The following is a 19,933-nucleotide window of genomic DNA, read 5'->3' as shown; positions in this document are numbered from 1 at the left end:
TGTTAACACCACCACAAGGGCACATTTCAACATGTGTTTTGGAGAGGATATTCAGACCACAGCAGTGATATTAAATTTCTTTGACATTGTTCATAGCAGTTGACATAGTTCTGAGTACATGGAGGTCAAATAAATACATACTGAATTATATTTATTCAATGTTGAATTTAAATACGTTCATACGTCCTAATGAAAACAGAAATGCTAAATAATATGGAAGTGTTTCCTTTCAGGATTTAGATGTCACGGTCTTATTTTGTAGACTAGACCAGGGTGACTAATTTATGAGAGCTTGGTCAGTACTGCAACCCTAGGGTTAGGATTTTTTACTTAATGTAGAAGTGTGAAAATCAGAAACTTTGTCATAAACTATTTTTATCTAATAAACCAAACTTCCTAGTCTTCCTTGTTTCAGTAGCCTGTTTGGCACTGTAACTTAGTAACTAATTCCTTCAGGCTTTGAAAAATATTTGAGTGAGTAAGAAAATGCCAGCCAGGCGCAGTGGCTCACGTCTGTAAACCCAGCACTTTGGGAGTCTGAGGAGGGTGGATCACAAGGTCAAGAGATTGAGACCACCTTGTCCAACATGGTGAAACCCTGTCTCTACTAAAAATACAAAAATTTGCTGGATATGGTGGCATGCACCTTTAGTCCCAGTTACTTGGGAGGCTGAGGCCAGAGAATCGTTTGAACCCAGGAGGCGGAGGTTGCAGTGAGCCGAGATTGCACCACTGCACTCCAGCCTGGCAACAGAGGGAGACTCCATCTCAAAAAAAAAAAGAAAGAAAGAAAAGGTGGTACGGCTTTGTGGGGGTGGCCAGTGAGCACGCATCCAATATAAAAAGAAGGCAAACACCTGGAAAGGAAAACTTGTCTCTGTCTCTCGAGAAGGTGGGATGAAGCCCTTTTTCTTCTGTCCCATGTACAATCATTTGACCATTCCTTACTTCAACAACTCCACTTTGTCACATGGGTTACTTAAAACATATGACTTCAATAGGTTGTGAAATACTGTGAGAAGACAGAAATAACTAGTCATAAGATTAATTTTCCAGGGTGACTTTCCCTGTTGCCCTATGGAGTTCTCTTTTCTTAAAAATATTCCACTTAAAGGTAAAGAAAGTGTGATTAATCTAATGTGTTCCTTTTCCTTCCTTCCAGCAGGGCTTAGAATATGAGAAATACTAGTAGATTGTATACACTGAATGACTCTCATGTGTTAGTATTTTCATATATAGAATCTCATTTTATTTTCACATTGTCTTACAATGCAGACATAATTGTCTTTTATAGGAACCAAGGAAACTAAGGTAAAGAGAAAATAAGTAATATTACAAAGTCACAGTAAACTTGAGACAAAATTTTATTTTAGATGTTTCTGACTCCAAAGACTCTTTCTATTGCACCATGCTATCTATATTCAGTGTTCCAAATGCAGATGCTAAAGAAGTGTAAAGTGTCTATATGAAACCCTGACCCTCAATTCTACTCATGGAGTCAACTACTATTGGCAGTTTCACATTAAATTTTCTAATTTTTCTCTAAATTTTTTCCCCTTAAGTTTTACTTTAGGTTCAGGGGGTACATGTGTAGGTTTGTTACATGGGTAAATTGTGTGTTGTGGGTGTTTGGTGTACAGATTATTTTGTCACCTGTGTAATGTGCATAGTACCCAGTGGGTAGATTTTTATTCTCTCCCTCCTCCTGCCTTCCACCCTCAAGTAGTCCCCAATGTGTGTCGTTCCCTTCTTTGTGTCCATTTGCTTTCAATATGTAGCTCATCCTTACAAGTGAGAACATGTGGTATTTTTCTATTCTTGAGTTAATTTGCTTAGGAAAATGTGTGTTGCCAAAAAGGGCGTGGTTTTGTTTTTTTATGGCTGTGTAGTATTTCACTGTGTATATGTACCACATTTTTTTAATCTAGTCCACAGTTGATGAGCATCTAAGTTGATTCTATGTCTTCGCTATTGTGAATAGTGCTGTGATGAACATATGCATGAATGTATCTTTATGGTAAAACAATTTATATTCCTTTGGTTGTATAACCAGTAATAGGATTGCTGGGTTGAATGGTAGTACTGTTTTAAGTACTTTGAGAAATCACCAAACTGTTTTGCGCAGCAGCTAAACAAATTTATATCCCTACCAGCAATGTAAAATATTCTTTTTTCTCTGCAATCTTGCCAGCATAACTTTTCACAATCCATTTCTTTTCCTCCTTCCCTCTCTATCTCTATATCTTATTAAATCATATTTGAACAAAAATTAAGATTGATTTTTGCACCTTCCTTTGTGACTTAATTTAAAAAACAATAATAATACATCATGAACATGTTTTCAATTCCATCTGATGCATTTTGTAAGCGTAGACCACTTCCAGGTTATTGTGTAGTTCCTATTATTGCATGCTCCTTTATAATTAAAGGGTGTAGAGTGTATTGACTCTACGCTCCTTATGTCTGCATTAACCTTTCTCATATTTTCACTTTCACTGAAGTCTTTAGCAATATGATCTATCTTTCCCTTTCCACGTTGTCTCTTGTTGCCATCCTTAGCAACTTCCAAACATAAGTTTGCTGTCCATCTGAGCCACTGAGCTTACAATTTATTGTCAGCCACCAGGGCAAATCCAGTCTAGTGATATCTCTTGAACAGAGTTAAGGTTGCTTCCTGGTAGTTAGAGACACAAATGGAGGCTTTCTCTTCGGACTAGAAAAGGATGGTTCATAACATTTTTTTTCCTTATGCCACTACTCCCACATCCTCACATTACAAGATACAGAAGAAAAAATGAAGCCAATATAACGTGAAGATGACTTTCTAGATTTCATTCTTACCACACCTAATTCTCGGCTTCTCCTGCTAACTAACATTGTATAGATTTGTGGCTCGAGGCAGACATTAAGAAGATATAAATAAATCTTTTTTGGTGGAAAAATTGTCTATTAGCGGTGTAGAGCTCATTTGATTACCTGTCCTTTGAGATATTCACTTGTTTAACAGTCAGTTGTGGTTATTTAGAGAGTCTACTATGAAGCAAGTCTGGGCCAAGGTGTAGATAATTTGTTAGCAGACTGTGAAGGTCCAATATTATATTGCAAATCTTGATTCATACTTCAAGCTTATTGGCCAAGGTATTAGATTTGTTTTTTCCAGTAATACACATAAGAATTGAAAATATGTCATTGAAAGTTGGACAAAGTAGAAAATATTTGTTTTCCCAATATTTTTGGCCATAATATATTGTAATAGAATACAAATATTTTCTGTTATTTTGATCTTGAGATCTTTGAGCTAAAGAGGTGATATGATATACTTAAACATCCCTGCCAGTATTTTATGTTTAATAAGCTCTACCTCAATTGAAAAATTCTATTATTTGAAGCAAATTAAAAATGAATTTAATGCCAAAATAAGCTTATTTGTTAATTTGGTAGATGATCATAATTATTTTTGCTATGAAGATCCTGATATAAGAGTCTGAAATTAAAGGAGGCTGCAGATAATTTAGTGATGGTGCAGTTGAGGGATCATTAGGCATACTCTTCTCAGTATCTCTGGCACGGCAGGGCTAGCTGTCTGAACCTGTATTTATGTAATCTTTCAATGAGTATCTTTGGGATTAAAAAAGATACTTAGTATCTGATGAATAACTTTATTATTTATTTATTAAGATAGAGTCTCACTCTGTCCTCCAGGCTGGAGTACCGTGGAGATATCAACTCATTGCAACCTCTGCCTCCCAGGTTCAAATGATTGTCCTGCCTCAGCCTCCCGAGTAGCTGGGATTATAGATGTGGACCACCACGCCCGACTAATTTTTGTATTTTTAGTACAGAGGGGGTTTTACTGTGTTGGCCAGGCTGGTCTTGAATTCCTGACTTCAGGTGATTCGTCTCCCAAAGTGCTGGGATTAACAGGCATGAGCCACTGTGCCTGGCCTCTGACGGACAACTTTAATATTAAGATCATTATTTTAACATTTTTATTTATTTATTTATTTATTTATTTAGAGATGAAGTCTCACTCTGTTGCCCAAGCTGGAGTGCAGTGGTGTGATCTTGGCTCACTGTAACCTCTCTGCCTCCTGGGTTCAAGCAATTCTCCTGCCTCAGCCTCCCAAGTACCTGGGACTGCAGACATGCGCCACTATGCCTGAATATTTTTTTTTATTTTTTATTTTTAGTAGAGACGGGGTTTCGCTATGTTGGCCAGGGTGGTATTGAACTTCTGACCTCATGATCCACCTGCCTCGACCTCCCAAAGTGCTGGGATTACAGGCGTGAGCCACAGCCCCTGGCCTTAAAATTTCTTAATTGACCCATTGTAAGGTAAAATACTAAGGAAATGATGAACACACATGGCTGGACAAGGAAAGACCCTGGTATGTCTGGGACTAGAGTTGTGATCTACTCTGTATTACTTTGAGACTACAGAGGTTCTAAGGACCCCAGCAGTTTTTAATCTCAACTTGATAGCAATACTCTGTTGATTTAACATTATAATAGGTAGGATGCGTCTGGGAAGTATGGAGAAGAGAACAGAAGAAGAGTGTTTGGGGGTCACGTTGTGTAAGATGGAAAGCAGAGGCAAAAGAAAGGGATAACAATTTCCCCGATGGTGTATGAAACATTCTTCATCATATTCTGATATTCACCATGTACCCACACAATGAACGCACGTGTGCACGCGCACACACACACACACACACACACTTTGCATATACTTCATTCATGCCCCATAATAGTACAGGAGGGTGCAGTGATACATTAACTTTCCAAGTATAATACATCACTGTTTGGAAAAAACATAGCTGGAAACGTGCATGAAAATTACCTGGGAATGTGTCAGAAATACACATTCTTGGGACCCACCCCAGATTTTGTGAATCAGAAACTCTGGGGATGAGACATTTTAAACAGATTTCCTACAAAGCATTTGCTCCTACATTTTCATTTTTAAATCTAAGACCTAGTTCAAAACCCATTTCCTGCTTGAACCCTCCTCTAGCCCCATGATAAGTGATCCACTTCTTGACACAGAAAACATTTTATACTAAGGGACCTTATAATGCACTGTCGTTTATTGCAGTTCTATTTGAGCACATTTTACCTCCCAGGCCAGACTAGTAAGGAAAGTAAAAAAGAGTAAAATACTCTTTATCCATCTATCTGTCTCTCTGTCTGTCTGTCTGTCTATCTGTTTATTTGAGATGGAGTCTCCCTCTGTCTCCCAGGCTAGAGTGCAGTGGCACGATCTCGGCTCACTGCAATCCCCGCCTCCCTGGTTTAAGCAATTCTCCTGCTTCTGCCTCCTGAGTAGCCGGGATTACAGGCATGTGCCACAACGTCCAGCTATTTTTTTTTTTTTTTTTTTTTTTTTTGTATTTTTAGTTGGGATGGAGTTTCACCAGATTGGCCAGTCTGGTCTCCAGCTCCTGACCTTGTGACCTGCCCCACTTGGCCTCCCAAAGTGCTGGAATTACAGACGTGAGCCACCGCGCCCGGCCTATTCTTTTATTTTTAATCTTGCATAACTCCTACCTTATGGTGGATCATATTCATATTTAAATATTTGGTGTATGATGAACATGGAGTAAAGGTTCTATAATATCAAAATAGTTGAAGTTACGGTTAGTGTGTATAGTGAATATTGGCTCCTTTAGGCTATAAAAAACAGCTTTCACAAGTATAGAAAGAAAATGCATGAAATGAGCACTTACTAGAGTCCAGGCATGTGTTTAGTTAAAATGTAAATGGAATAACTGCTATAAACCAGGCCCCATGTGATAGGCTGGGGAAACATATTTCACCAGCCCCTCCCAGGATACGATCTATCACAAAACTCTGTTTTGTTTTCTTAAGAATGTTTGTTATCATCTCAAATTCTCATGTGGTTTAACTCGTTCTCTTGTTTATTGTCTGCCCCTTTCCCAAATCCATGAGATAGACTTTGTCTAATATATTAACAGTTGTATCCCAAATGTCAGGGGCAGCCTGGTACATAATATCTATGGAAAAAAATACTTTTGAATGAGTGAATGACTTAAAGAGTGAGTAACATTGTGAGGAAGACATTATAACCCCATCATAGACAAACTGAGATTCTGACAACTTAAGTGACATGCCCAAAAAATATAGAGTCTAGAGTTTAAAGCTCAATTCTTTCCAATTCTAAAAATTGCATTTCTTAGCTCTACTGGCCATCTTCACATGATTTTTCCCCTTTTAACATATCTGTCTCCAGTTTTTTCAAGGGATCATGGGAATTCGAGCTGCAGTTTTTTAGTACTGACTGCCTGCACTTGAAAACTTCTCAAAATTGTGCTGAGCTGTGCAGTTAATCATTTTCTTGAGTTGAAATGAATACTGCAACCTTGCATACCACCAGTTCTCTCAATAATTTTGGTATATACAGCCCCAGCTTTTGGAAACTTCCTTGAGAATCAAGGAAGCAGAAAGATAGGATTAAGGAAGCAGTTATCCAATGAGTTGCCAGTCCAGTGAGCTGACAGCAGGAACCTTGGCCGTGGGCTGATTTTAAAGAGGCTTATGCAGGTGATGGAGTGACCTTGTTAGTGATATTTTCTTTTTTATTTCTTCCTGCACATTTTGCTTTCTGTTTATTACATTGAGGGAAGCAGAGGACTTGTGAGGAACTTCATAAAGCTTTTTTTTTTTTCCAGGACTCCAAATATCCACTGAATCCCTTCTGTCCTTTTTTTCATTAGCTTCAAAATATTGCATATCAGACTGTTGTAATAATAAATCCATTCAGTATTCACTAATGAAGTTGTATAAAGATAACTATGACCTGGAATTTAGACGGTGAAATGAGGGGACTGTGGTCAAATGTATTATTTATCCTTCTTCATGGAGACTCTCACAGGATATTGGAAAGGAAATAGCCTTGGTAAACAGAATATCCTGGATTTGAGCCCTAATTCTGCCACCATTAGAAAACACTAATCTCACTAAGCCAGTTTTTTCTTTTTCCTGCCAAATAAGATTCATTGTGATTACATGGAAGGATATTTGAGAATTAAATGAGATAATGATTAATACAGCCCTAAGGATCATGCTTGGCACATAGTATATATTGCATAAATGTAGTCACACTTATTATTTTTAACATAAAATAATATGTAATGAATGGTCTCACAGGGATAATGGATCATTAGTTCATCAAAAACCAGATAGGCATGAAGCTGGAATCGATGGTTCCTTCGGTTCTGTGTCTAGGACATGTAGACCAGATTATATGGAGGTTTTTAAGTGAACTACCTACTAGTGTAATTGAATGAGGACCATCATGGCCATAATTTGGCTTGTTTTTACTTCTCTAACAGTGTTATAGTTTTAATTCTCTGACTGTCAGCACCCACTGATCTTTAGCAATTCCAACAGTCTATCACTAAATTCTGCTGTGGTCCACATTCTTAGTATGGACTTCTACTATTTCTCCCATTACAGGAAAGATGATGACTTAGTTTAAGAATGTTTCCTGTAAGTGAGCATGCTCTGAACCATCTGTGGTGGAAAATGGATGTGACATATTATTAATGTTGGATTGTTGCCTAAAATGTCTTTTGATGCTATACACATGAGATTGGAAGTCCAAACACCTGGGTTTAAATTCCTATTCTGCACTTACTATTTTGTGTTATCTGAGACTTTCACTTGTGCACTATAAATAGGACCGGAAATGCTTAACTCACATGGTAATTATGTGGGTTAAATTAAATTAGATAAGGTATATTCAGCACCTGGAATAGTGAGAATTAACAATTGGTAATGCTTTGGCTTACCTCCCTGTCCTTCCATAAACCATGCATGGCTGAACTCACCCTGTCCCTGCCCAGATTTTGCACTGTTGAGATTATGAGGTACTTCCTAATGGTTGCTGCAGCTGCAGCCCATAAAACAGAGCTCTCTGTGTGTGTGAAGAAAATCATAATAAAAGGGTCCTCCAGAGCCATGTCACGTCTCTCAGGCAGTACAGCCTCTTTCATTGAATCATATGAATGATTAAACCAAAGGTGTCTGATTTGTCTTCCTGTTTTATGGCAGAAACTTTTCTACAGGTTCTGGCATCAGAAATAATCCTTCTACTCCAAAATTTGGGAAGTATGGGAGATGAAAGGGTATGTTTGTTGTTTGACAGAGTTTTGCTCTGTTGCCCAGGCTGGAATGCAGTGGTGGTGTGTTCTCGGCTCACTGCAGTCTCCACCTCTGGGGCTCAAGTGATTCTCGTGCCTCAACCTCCTGGGTAGCTGGGATTACAGGCACCCACCACCACGACCAGCTAATTTTTTTTTCTTTGTATTTTTATTAGTGATGGGGTTTCAGCACGTTGGTCAGGCTGGTCTTGAACTCCTGACCTCAGGTGATCCACCTGCCTTAGGCTCTCAAAGTGCTGGGATTACAGGTGTGAGCCACCATGCCCAGCTGAAAGGGTTTGTTCTTGATATGACATTTTCTGTACAAAGCCTAGATAGTATGGAATGGTGGAAAAAGCTGGCAAACACTAATACCAGGTGATCAAGTGTAACGTAAACAATGATAAGGGTATGATGACAGCACATACCCTCGATATGATGTAAATAAGAATGGCACTTTGTTCTGTGATCTTCCTCCCCAAAACATACAACCCCAATGTAATCTGAGAGAAAAACATCAGACAAATCCCAGTGGAAGGACATTCTACAAAATACCCGATTCGTGCTCCTCAAAACTGTCAAGGTGATCTCAAACAATAAAAACATGACAATCAGTCACAGTTTTGAGGAGCCTAAGGAGACAGGACAACTAAATCTAGTGTGGTAACCTGGATGTGATCTCAGATAAGAAAAAGGATACTAGGAAGACACTAAGGAAGTCTGAACTAACTATAGGCTTTAGTTAATAATAATGTATCAATATTAGTTTACTCTTTGTGACAAATGAACCATATTAAAGCAAGATGTTAATGGGAAAATGTGGGTATGCAGTATATAGGGACTTTCTGTGCAATATTTACAGTGGTTCTATAAATCTACAACTATTCTGAAATGAAAAGTTTATTTTAAAATATTATTCTTATTTATCCTTCAAAATTCTGGGCGCTCTTTTTGGAAGCCTAACCTTTTATGTAATCCTATAATCCCATAACTTCCCACTCTCCCCCATCACCATGGTTTGTATTAGCCCCTCCTCTCTAGTCTTTATTGCATTGTATGACCATTTTTTCACAGAGCTAAATGTTCTTCAAGGACAGGTCTTTAATTTCCATATCCCAGTGCCTCTCATAGCATTTGGGATAGATAGTGGATAGATAAATGTCCCAGACATAGTAGAATAAATTTTTTAAAATATTGAATAAATCAATGTTAGAACAAATAAATGCATTTTTTAATGAATTAGTAACTGAAGGGGCAGAAATATTAAGCCCAGCAAATGACATCAGCTGCCTTTGTACTGATATGATGTTGAAAAGAACAATGACTGAGGGATCTCGCCACGGTACATTTCACATATTATCGCATCACTGATAACATAATTACTGACAAGTGGTTTGTTTCTGAGGGGCAAGGCTCTATTCTGGGGGTTGGATTTGGTACACAGATACTGCTTGGTGTTAAGCACAACTATTTGGTGTTAAGCACAACTACATGTGCCCTGCATGTGAGCTTCATTCACTAAATCATTCAACAAATGTGTAATGACAATGTGTAATGACAACAAATGTGTAATGACAATGTGTAATGACAATGACAACAATAGCTACCCTTTATTAGACAATTATTTGCCATATATTGTCTCAGATGCTGTATTGTACTGATTTCATCCATGCAACAAACCTGAAATTTAAATTATCCTATTTTATAGATGAGGCAATTGGGGCAGATAGTTTAAGTAATTTTATTTAAAGGGCCTATCATGCGCCAAGCAGTGGATATACAACTGGAAGAGTAGGAGGGAGGCACTGGAGAAAGGGGTTGTAAGAAGTAAAAAGAAAGTGCTAGTGATGGGCATATTGACGTAGACTTTTATCTAAATGCTTGGGTCACTTATGACCCTTTCTTTGTAGAAACTGAAAACCAAACATTCTGTAGATTTTCTTCTAAATCTCTTATTTTGCTTCTGGAATAGAAACTCTATGGTGAGTACTCAACAAATAACAGGAAACAACAGTGCATCTGATATAGTACTTGTGAGAAGAAGCATATTGTGTTAAAGGGTTCAAGCTTGGAATCAGATACACTTGGACTGAAATCCTGGGTCTGCCATTAGTAGCTGTTACCTTGGCCAGTCAGCTTCTGCTTCCTTTTTTGTAAGTGGGAATTATCATTCTTCTCTTGAAAGGTTGTTGGAAGGATTAGTCATAGGTATCAAGTACTGAGAGCAAAGTAGGTATTTATTTGATAAATGGTAAGAGGCATTTTCATTACACCTGTGGAGAGAAGTAAAACACAGTAGCTGGTGGAAGGAGGAGGTGTGCTGAAGGCCAGCTTTCAATTTCTGTACATTAAGCTATGCCTTGTTTGTTTTTTAATTTTGTTGAGTGAGTCTGTCTGAAGAATGACATTCTCAATAAAGTTTATTTTGTAGGGCATAAACTAGTATTAACAGAAGAGTCTACTTATCTTTTATTCATTGAGCATTGCTACAGACTAGAGCCGTGGTAATACTGGTAATACTCAGAAGTCCATTAGTTAAACCTTGGTGGTCTGAGGGTCATACCAGAACAAGAATGCACTGATGAATTTCTTATTTTTAATGGAGTCAAACATTTGCTTAGTTTATATATAGTTTATTCTATGGTGACAGAATGTTAAAGTTTGGAAGGACTTGAGAGCTCATCAAATTTATTCTTATATCTACCTCTGTGTATTCATAAATGAGAGAATATGAAGAAAGCTTCTTGGTGTTAATGATAGTGCTAGCCTTGCTACTTGTATTTGGTAGTTAAAGTATATAGCTTTTCTTTTTACAAACAATTTAAAGTACTCTCGTCATGTACTCCCATCAAAAATTTAATCTGCAGATGGCTATTATCCAGTTTGCAATGAAAAACTGAGTGGAAACAGTATTTACTTTAGGAAAATATCTTCCTGACTGTTTTATCCTATCCCACTAGAGGTAGACCTTAGTATGCATATACTAAATTTCAGGAGCCAACATGGTCTTTATTGACTTGGCCTCACAAAAGAAGCATGCCCACTAAAGTACACCCAGATGTGTAGAAACAGCCACATCATAATGGCTTACTGTTATACTTGCTAATTGACAATAAGAAAATCACTCCACTTCTCTAAATGCTAGTTTCATCCTTTCTCAAACAGGAGATAACAATTACTTTTCAGGGATACTTAAATAACTACAGACAGTGTATATAAAGGATTATGCATTGGTTAGCAAATACCACCACCACAAAATATTGGAAATGTAATATTAATTTATTTCTATAAGACAATTATTAAAGACAATAAGAATATTGTTATTCAAAGTCCTTATATAAAGACATGTCAGCATAAAAATTACTTTTGAAACAAATTTTACGAAAATATCTCTCTATATGAAAAACTGTTATTTCCATGCACATAATATGTACATATATGTATAATGTATATATAATAAATATGAAAGATGAATATATATTATATATGTTATGTGTTATAGATAAGCACAAATATGTTTTATGGTATATATAAATAAATATATGTATAATACATAACATATATAATGGTTCTATATATTTTATAAGATTTATATATAGATATAATTTACATGTATTTAGTTTTACTTTAACACTAGAAATATCAGCACTAAAATAAATTTTTGAATATAGTGTTTTTTTCCCTGTAGATGACTGATATCTTCTCTTTCCTTCCAACTGGGTTTTGATTGTTTCAATATCTGCAATCTGCTCTACTAAAAACCACATTTGATCACTTTTAGAAACAGGGAGGACCTCAGCTGGCAAATATATCGTGCCTTCTAGATCAGGAGAGTAAACAAAAGCAATAAGGTTAAATGACATGCCCCCTAACTCACATTGTTAGCTAATGGTAGAGGCAAGGTGAGAACAGCCAGGTGCTGCCTGGTATTCTTCCAAGCTGGTTTGTGTAATCACACTCAAAGGTGTAATGAGATATGAAACTATTTTCTGTCACATAACTCTTATCCATTTGGGAAGGTTTTCTAATGAAAAGTTCAATGTACATCCTCCAAAGTACTTGGCACACTTCCTGGGAAGTGGTATTTAGTGCTACCTGGGCTTTTAAAACACACACAGAATAAAGTGTTTCTCTCTGTGTAGCTTTGGATTAAAAAAATTAACTGGCCATTGCCTGGTGAAGTATGAGGCCCTGAGATATCCACGAGGGCAGACTAATATCCAGAAAAAAAATTTTTTTATGAGTGACTACCTCTATTATCTAAGGAATATGTCTTTCAAAACACTGCCAGCAGACACCCATTGATTTCTTCTCAGTCATGAGCACTGAGTGGCAGGAAGAAGCACAATAAAACTGCTAGCCAACAAATACCCTGCGAGTGCCACCAAGGTGATATCATGTATTACTTCACAGCGAAGGGAAGCAAAAGTAATGAAGTGTCTGCCTATAAATTTTAAATTGTGTGATCTGGTATCACTGACTTTTGTATGAAAATTCATAGTTTATAAAATTATATAAGGTAGCAATACTATGAAGTAGGTTTATGAAATTTTATGAGTGGATGCTCATTTCACCAATAAAGGATTTGAAGTTCAACCAGGCTAAGTGACCAGTCCAAGTTCAAATAAATATTAAGTTAGTAATATGTAAACTCACATCCTTTTGACACCTGTGCTCTTTCAATGAAACCATGTTATATTGTGTTTCATACGATTCCGTTGATTTATGTAAGCAGCAAGCTATGGTTCTAAATTGGGTTCTGGCCACCCTATGAATCAGCCCTAGTGAAAGATGGATGAGTGCAGCTCACTTGAACACATGCAGTGGGCACTATGCCCACAAGAAGTAGGCGGTGCCAGAACCAAGCATTCAAGAGTAATTGAAGCAAAGCTTTTAAAATTTTTTTAAAAATATTTTTAAGACTTTTTGTGGGTACAGAGTAGGTATGTATATTTATGGGGTACACAAGATGTTTTGATATACGCATGCAATATAAAATAAGCACATCCTGGAAAATAGGGTATCCATTCCCTCAAACATTTATCCTTTGAGTTACAAATAAGTCAATTGCATTTTTAAGTTATTTAAAAATATACAATTAAGTTATTCTTGACTATAGTCACCCTGTTGTGCTGTCAAATAGTAGGTCTTATTCATTCTTTCTATTTTGTACCCATTAATCATCTGTGCCTCCCCTTCCCAGCGCCCCCACTTCACTTCCCAGCCTCTGGTAACCATTTTTCTACTCTCTATGTACATTAGTTCAATTTAAAGAGGCAAAAAAACAGCCCTATCTTTAGGGGAAAATGAATTGAAGTAATAGCATTGAAACCAAGTTCAGGTCAGCTCAGCAAATTGTCTTTGTGCTTTTATGATGAGCCAGCACTGTTGACCCATAACACAAATTCTGTTTTCTGTACCATGTGCTGTGATACTAATGGTCTTGGTAGAGCTCTATGATCTCTACAATTATCTTTCCTTAAGTAGTCTAAATTTCTATTAAGAAATAGAGGTTGAGTTACTAGCAACAATTGTGAAAAGAAAAGGGAAGATACCTGTAGTGTTGTATTTGTTATTATGTGTTTGTGTGTGTATTTGACACATGCACAAACATATATATGTATGTTTGTGTATATGTATGTGTGCATATGATAATGGATATATTTGTGACTATGTAGCAAATATCTCCAGAATACCTGCCTTACTGATGTTGGGCACACTGTCTTTTCTGAACTAGAATAAAAAATATAAGCCTTAAAGATTCAAGTCTTTCCATACTTTTCAAACGTAATGTATTTTATAAGAAGTGGGAGGCTACATGAATAAGTGTTACCTAATCTCTAACCACTAGGGATTCACTTCTAGTCAATGAGCAAGGTGCATGCTCAAATAATTTTAATAACTATCTGGTAGGATGTGATAAGTACTGTAATAAGGTTAAAATTGTTAAGGGATCACAGAAGAAGGAGCATTGGATTTGGATTTGGGTTGTAAAAACCATTTCTCAGTAGAAATGACATTTCCCTGAACCCCTAATAATGAGCAGGGAGTTGACATGAGAAGATAAATAGCTTTGACAGTTTACAGCTATTTTTGCACCCAGAAGCAAGATAATTCTTCCCTGGTAGTAGTATGGGGCAAGTCTGCCCTCATAAAGATTTCGGAGTGCTTCAAAATACACAGAATTGTCAGGTGTGAGAATGAGGCTTTGGGCCTGAATTTGTGTTATTCACTTCACCATCAGGATTCTGACCAACATGTGCTGCTCCTAATGTGCAATGCAGAGATCCGTAAACCAGCTTGATTCAAGCCATACATGGAGAATGAAGTAGTACCCTCCCTCTTCTTGTGCTTTTAAAGCTATAAAATGAAAAATAAGTTATTTGCTTCTTTCTAATATTCCCATAAAGACAAGATTATTTGTGGACATTTGTTCTCTGTGGACCAAGTCAGGAACATGAGCAAGGAAAGCCTAAATATTTCCTCTAAAATAGTAATTGACAAATAAAGAAAAATAACACCTATGCTTAGCTTCCAATATTTGTCATCTATCGCATTAGACTTACAGAACTCTTACATGTAGCAACACAATGTGCTATCTTAAAGTCTGATCTTAACTGTATTACAAAGGGAGTACCTATCGACTTTGTCCACAAGATCTTAAATTCAGTGAAATATGGCAAATAGATCATAAAAAATTTGAAATGAAACAGCTAATGAATAATGAATGTTCTGTTGCTATCTATGGATAAGCGTCTGCAAACATATGTTTTTTCAGGACTTTAGAGGATGTTGATTTTATGCAAACTAGAAATTCTCTACCATCTGTAATAGGAAACGAGTTCTCTGTGCTATAGCTAATAATAGATAGAGCACTGAGTGAATTTAGGAAACTATTCAAACAGTATGTAATGATTCCTTCACATTGTTCTTTAGCATCGCTTTCTTGCTCTTTGACGATTTGGGCTGGCTGGAATGCTGACATGCTGAGGCTCTTTTAATGTTAATGTTTGGTCAATGTAGGGCCTTGAATATTGTTCAATTTTGCGAGAGCTTTGAGTCTATGTCTCCTTATGTTCATTTGCTTCTTCTTCGTATTAGGACATTGGCTATCAAAGGTTTCTGTGCAGCAGTTCTTGATTCTCTTAGTGGATTTGATCCTAGAGAGAGAATAATGTATGCAATCAATGTAGAGTCATAAGGTAATTATGTTTTTTACGCATCGTACATTTTCCCAAAAAAGATCCCTATTTGCAACAGTAAAGATCACCAAATAGACTCTCTCACCATGCTAGGTTAAATGGTTCAGACTCTGCTCACGGGAGCTTGATGTCAGAATTCGCTGGATTAGGCCAGAATGCTCTGACGTGAGGAGTGCGAGTCAGCTTCCTCCTGCTGGGCACCTACTTCATTGGCATGAGGAATTCCTGCTACCCCTACAGGTCTTTATTTGCAAGTATTATACGCAGATATATTTTACCTTCTTTTCCCAAATCTCCATTGCAACAAAAAGTCTAATCTTATTTTGCTGTTCATTTTTATCTTCAATGTCTTCTCCTCTGATTGTAGATTTTCTGCTTCTAAATTATTTGTTTCTTCTTTTTTCTCTTCCATTCTTCACTCAGTCCCTCCATTCTCTCTTTTTCCCTCCCTTTTTTTCTTTCATTGTAATTTTTTGATCATTATAAAAAATGTGTCCATTAGCCTATGCATTATTGCTATCAGAATGGGAAACAATGTAACTTGATAGTTAATGGAACTAGCTTTGGAATCAAGGTAATTTGAAGTCAAATCCAGACTTTTTTCCCTTAATCATTCTGTGAAATGATCAAATTTTTAATTCTCCTTAAATGCAAATTTATTCATCTATGAAAACATCTATGAGATAACATTGCTATAATGTAGATATATTAAGAGTAATAGCATCTATATAATAGCAATCCCATGAAGATTACATAAAATAATGTATGAAATATATTTAGCAGACTCTCTGGCCCCTAATAATCAATTCAGTTAATGGTCAAGATGCTGTAGGCTGCTTCATGGTTGGTGGTGGTGGCAGAGATCAATTATTATGCCTTATCAAATATATCATCTCAGTTTCTTTGAAAGTACATTGCAGATTTCATGTAATCGGTGTTGAGATGCCACTATGAATGAAAAGGCAATTTTGTGCAAAGCTCTGGTTTTCTGTAATCAGTTAGGATTAATTCTTACTTGTGGACAAGCTGAAGCATTCTTTAGCAGCTCCTGACAGCTTCTTTGTAATATACACATTTTCAACTAGACACCACTGAACTAATAATGAAGATGCCATCTCCCTTATAAGTTATTCCCACGATATTCACAACTGTTTTAGCCTGAACATTTTGATGAATAGACCTATTTGTTTTAAAATTGTTTTTTAAAATCTCTCCACCCTCAAAAAAATTCAAATTTTTTTGAATTTAAAATAAGAAACCTCCCTGTAAATTACCAAAAGTAAAGCTCATGAAGAATTACAGAAGTTTTAAAAGAAAAAAAAAAAAGAAAGAAAAAAGGGCTAGTGCATTACGAAAATTAAGCAGATGCACTGTGAACATTAATTACAGCTAACTGAGGTTTTGTTTACTGAGGTTAGCAGATTCTAACTCATTGAGTTTCCTTAGAAAATGGACTCAGTTATCCTTGCACCATAAGTTATAAAGCAGCAGATATTGTCTCTCTCTACAAATGGAACCACATTAAATTAAACATAGCTTTTCTTATTACTCTTTTGGAAAGCAAAGGAGGGAGTTACCTAGAGTCCATCAGGATGCCTCAGACCACTAAGGCTTCTTATTTTCTCATAATCATGTGCTGTCCTCTGCAGATATTAGCTTTGCTTTCGCAAGCTCATGGTGTGGCTTAATACATATGGCACCATGACATGGTCAGTTGAGGAGGGAAAGGAAGGAAGAAACCTGTGTTCTAATAACTATTCTCCCATTATCCAGTTGTATGTTCTCCACAGTCACTTTGGCTCTCTGTGTTTCCACTTTGTCATCTAAAAAGTTGTTTATATCAATAATTTTTAAACTTTTAACAATTATAACTCCCTTTAAGAATAACATGTCTATAATTTTAATTGGCATAAACATGAAATTTTCACAAAATACAGCTATATATCATTTTAACAATTCTGTGCCACCCTAAATCCCTTACAGTTGCATGAATTCTAGGCTAATGACCCTTATCTAGGTGGCCACGTGATACCTTCATAATTCTATGATCTTTGGGCATTTAAATTCTTTCTCAAATAGCTTATACTCATAGGGTCTATTGGGAAGCAGGGGTTATGTATATTTTACACATTCTCTAGCTCCGAATTTGCTGTAAGATTTGATCATGTTATACAGTTTCTGTGGCCCATGTTTATAGGGTAGTGTCGTGATAAAATCTTAGACTTTGGAATCCAAAAGATCTCAATGCAAATCATGGTTATGTCATATATTCACACTCCAACTTTAAAGGAGAGTATTCTGTGGGCATGCTTTTATTGCATATAATCCTGTATAATAGGCCATGATCTTAAGACTTTGAAAATTTACATTTAATAATCATTTGCTCAATATTTGCCTCAATCCTTTGTAATGTATATGCCCATATACATGTGTACATATATACATATATGTTCATATACATGTATACATATTATATATCTATATTATATATAATATGTGTGTATATACATATGTGGAGTTTGTAGCTAATTGATGTTTCAATTTAAATATATTTATTACAATTGTAAACATTTTGATTTTGTGTTTTTATTTTATGGCTTAGAGATCATTGCTCTTAGATCTTAAACACTTTTTGTATTCTGCACAATTTCATACATACTTTATTATATTACTTAATGAATATAATGGCCACTATGTGAGTCCTAGTTTTCTCATCTGTTAAGTTGATGATCTTGGGTAAATTCCTCTATTTCTCTGAGCTTTAATTTTCTCAATGGGCTGCTAAGAAACTTAGGTCAATTAGTGGTTAAAATAAAGCTGGATGTAATTATCTAATTCATAATTCATTTTTTCAAAATTGAAATTAGTTCATTACACTTGAAAAGGTTAAAGAATACCAAAGAAGGAAAACAGGTATGAATAAAGTCTCTGTAATTACTTGATTTACAATTTAGTGACATTACATCTTGGTATGCTAATATGTCAACTTACCTTTGTGTTAACAAATTAATTCATTTATACACTTAAAATTAACTTATAAAACCTGTGCTTATCTCATACATCTTAAGGTTTTTTATTTTTTTTTTTAGGTAGAGGGGTAAAGAAGGAAGAGATGCATAAGAGGGATCAGACATTGATGTTATCTTTTATGAGGTGTGTAAAACAATAGGGTTAAAGGTAAATTAGGCTCCTAATTAGTTGTAAGTAAAAAGTTATCACTTGTCAGTTATGTTTTTAAAATTATGCTAAAATGCCCTTAATTAAGAAACAAACTAAAGAAATAACAGAGGCAAATCAAAATACAAGAATATTCTTCAAAAACTTATTCATATTTATTGTTCCTTCTGTCTTCTAAACATGATTTTTCTTGATTGCCTTTTACTGTAAATCATTACTTATGGATGGTAATCATATTTGTAGTGTAATGTGAAGAAACATTTTTTCATGAGTTTGAATTAGAAATAGCAGAATATATAAAGACAATAGAGTACACCAAACTATTTTCTCCCACATGAGAAGTAATGAAATTTTATACTGGAGAACTTAACTTTATGATGAAACCAGTAACAACATGATTGTGTTATTTGAGTTCAATTATAACAAAAGGACTAACAATTAGTGAACTATCACTTATCATAGTTTTGGATATATATACTATTATCAAAATCAAATTTATATAACCTTGATGTCTATACAAACATAGCCATGAAGAATAACATTTTAGATGCATAAATACAGACTGTGTAGTAAAACAATTTTGCAGGAATAGTCCTTGTCTATTTACATATAATGGAGAGAAATAACACCAGAGGAAATGTATGATTTATGATAGAGATCTGAGCATACTTAAATTTTATTTTATTTTGAATATTTGCTTTATTATCCAGCTAACCATGTCTTTTATTTTGGTCAGTAAAGTAAATGGTTTAAGTAGTAAACATTATATATCCTTGAGTTTACATGTCAGCATTGCATACGAATTCTTTCCAGCATAGGTTCTCAAAGAAGAAATTTTGGTCCAAAGAGACTTTTTCTTCTCTATGCCATACTGTTTTTTCAGTTTCCTTTTTAATCAAGACTCAAAGAAAAAAAAAAACATATAATTTTATTACATATTTCTCCTCTTACAACAGAGATAGTTTCTTTCTGAGTACATACAATGTTATTGAAGTTTGGAATTCTAATTTTAAGTATTACCCAGGACTGTGTTTCTTTATTTGAAGTTATGTATAAATGCATTAATATTATGAGTGATTAAACAAGGAATGAAAGGTTGCCACTTTCACCAATCATATGAAGTTATTAATAACACAGCGTTAAACACAGGAAGATTAGAAAACTACAGGAAGATTAGAAAACTACAGAAACTGAGGATTCACAGTCTTCATTCAGTACCTTCTTTCACTTCTCACCTTGATTCATAAGAGTCTTCTAACTGCTCTCCGTATCTTCACTTCATAGTTGTAATTAATTTTGCATTCTGTCACCAGAGGTTCTTAAACATTGAGCTGTTCATCATGCCCTTCTGCTTAAGCCCCTTCCTCTTATACACTTGGATAAAACCCATAT

General features: G+C 35.6%; 1 protein-coding gene across 5 annotated transcripts in view; it reads left to right on the top strand.

The window, feature by feature from the left end:
• The window catches only part of GRM5 (glutamate metabotropic receptor 5), a 664,926-nt gene that overhangs the window by 117,396 nt on the left and 527,597 nt on the right, over positions 1-19,933 (top strand). The window contains exon 2 of one of the 5 annotated variants that reach the window (XM_054524884.2): positions 18,454-18,517. The exons of the other annotated variants lie outside the window; for them this stretch is intronic. The gene's annotated coding sequence lies outside the window, so the exon portion shown is untranslated. The remainder of the gene's footprint in view (positions 1-18,453; positions 18,518-19,933) is intronic. 5 annotated transcript variants of the gene reach the window in all.

This window comes from Pongo abelii, chromosome 9 (assembly GCF_028885655.2).
Source record: "Pongo abelii isolate AG06213 chromosome 9, NHGRI_mPonAbe1-v2.0_pri, whole genome shotgun sequence".
In the NCBI taxonomy this organism is placed as follows: domain Eukaryota; kingdom Metazoa; phylum Chordata; class Mammalia; order Primates; family Hominidae; genus Pongo; species Pongo abelii.
The sequence above is the reverse complement of the archived record's forward strand: the minus strand, read 5'-3'. Positions and strand labels throughout refer to the sequence as shown.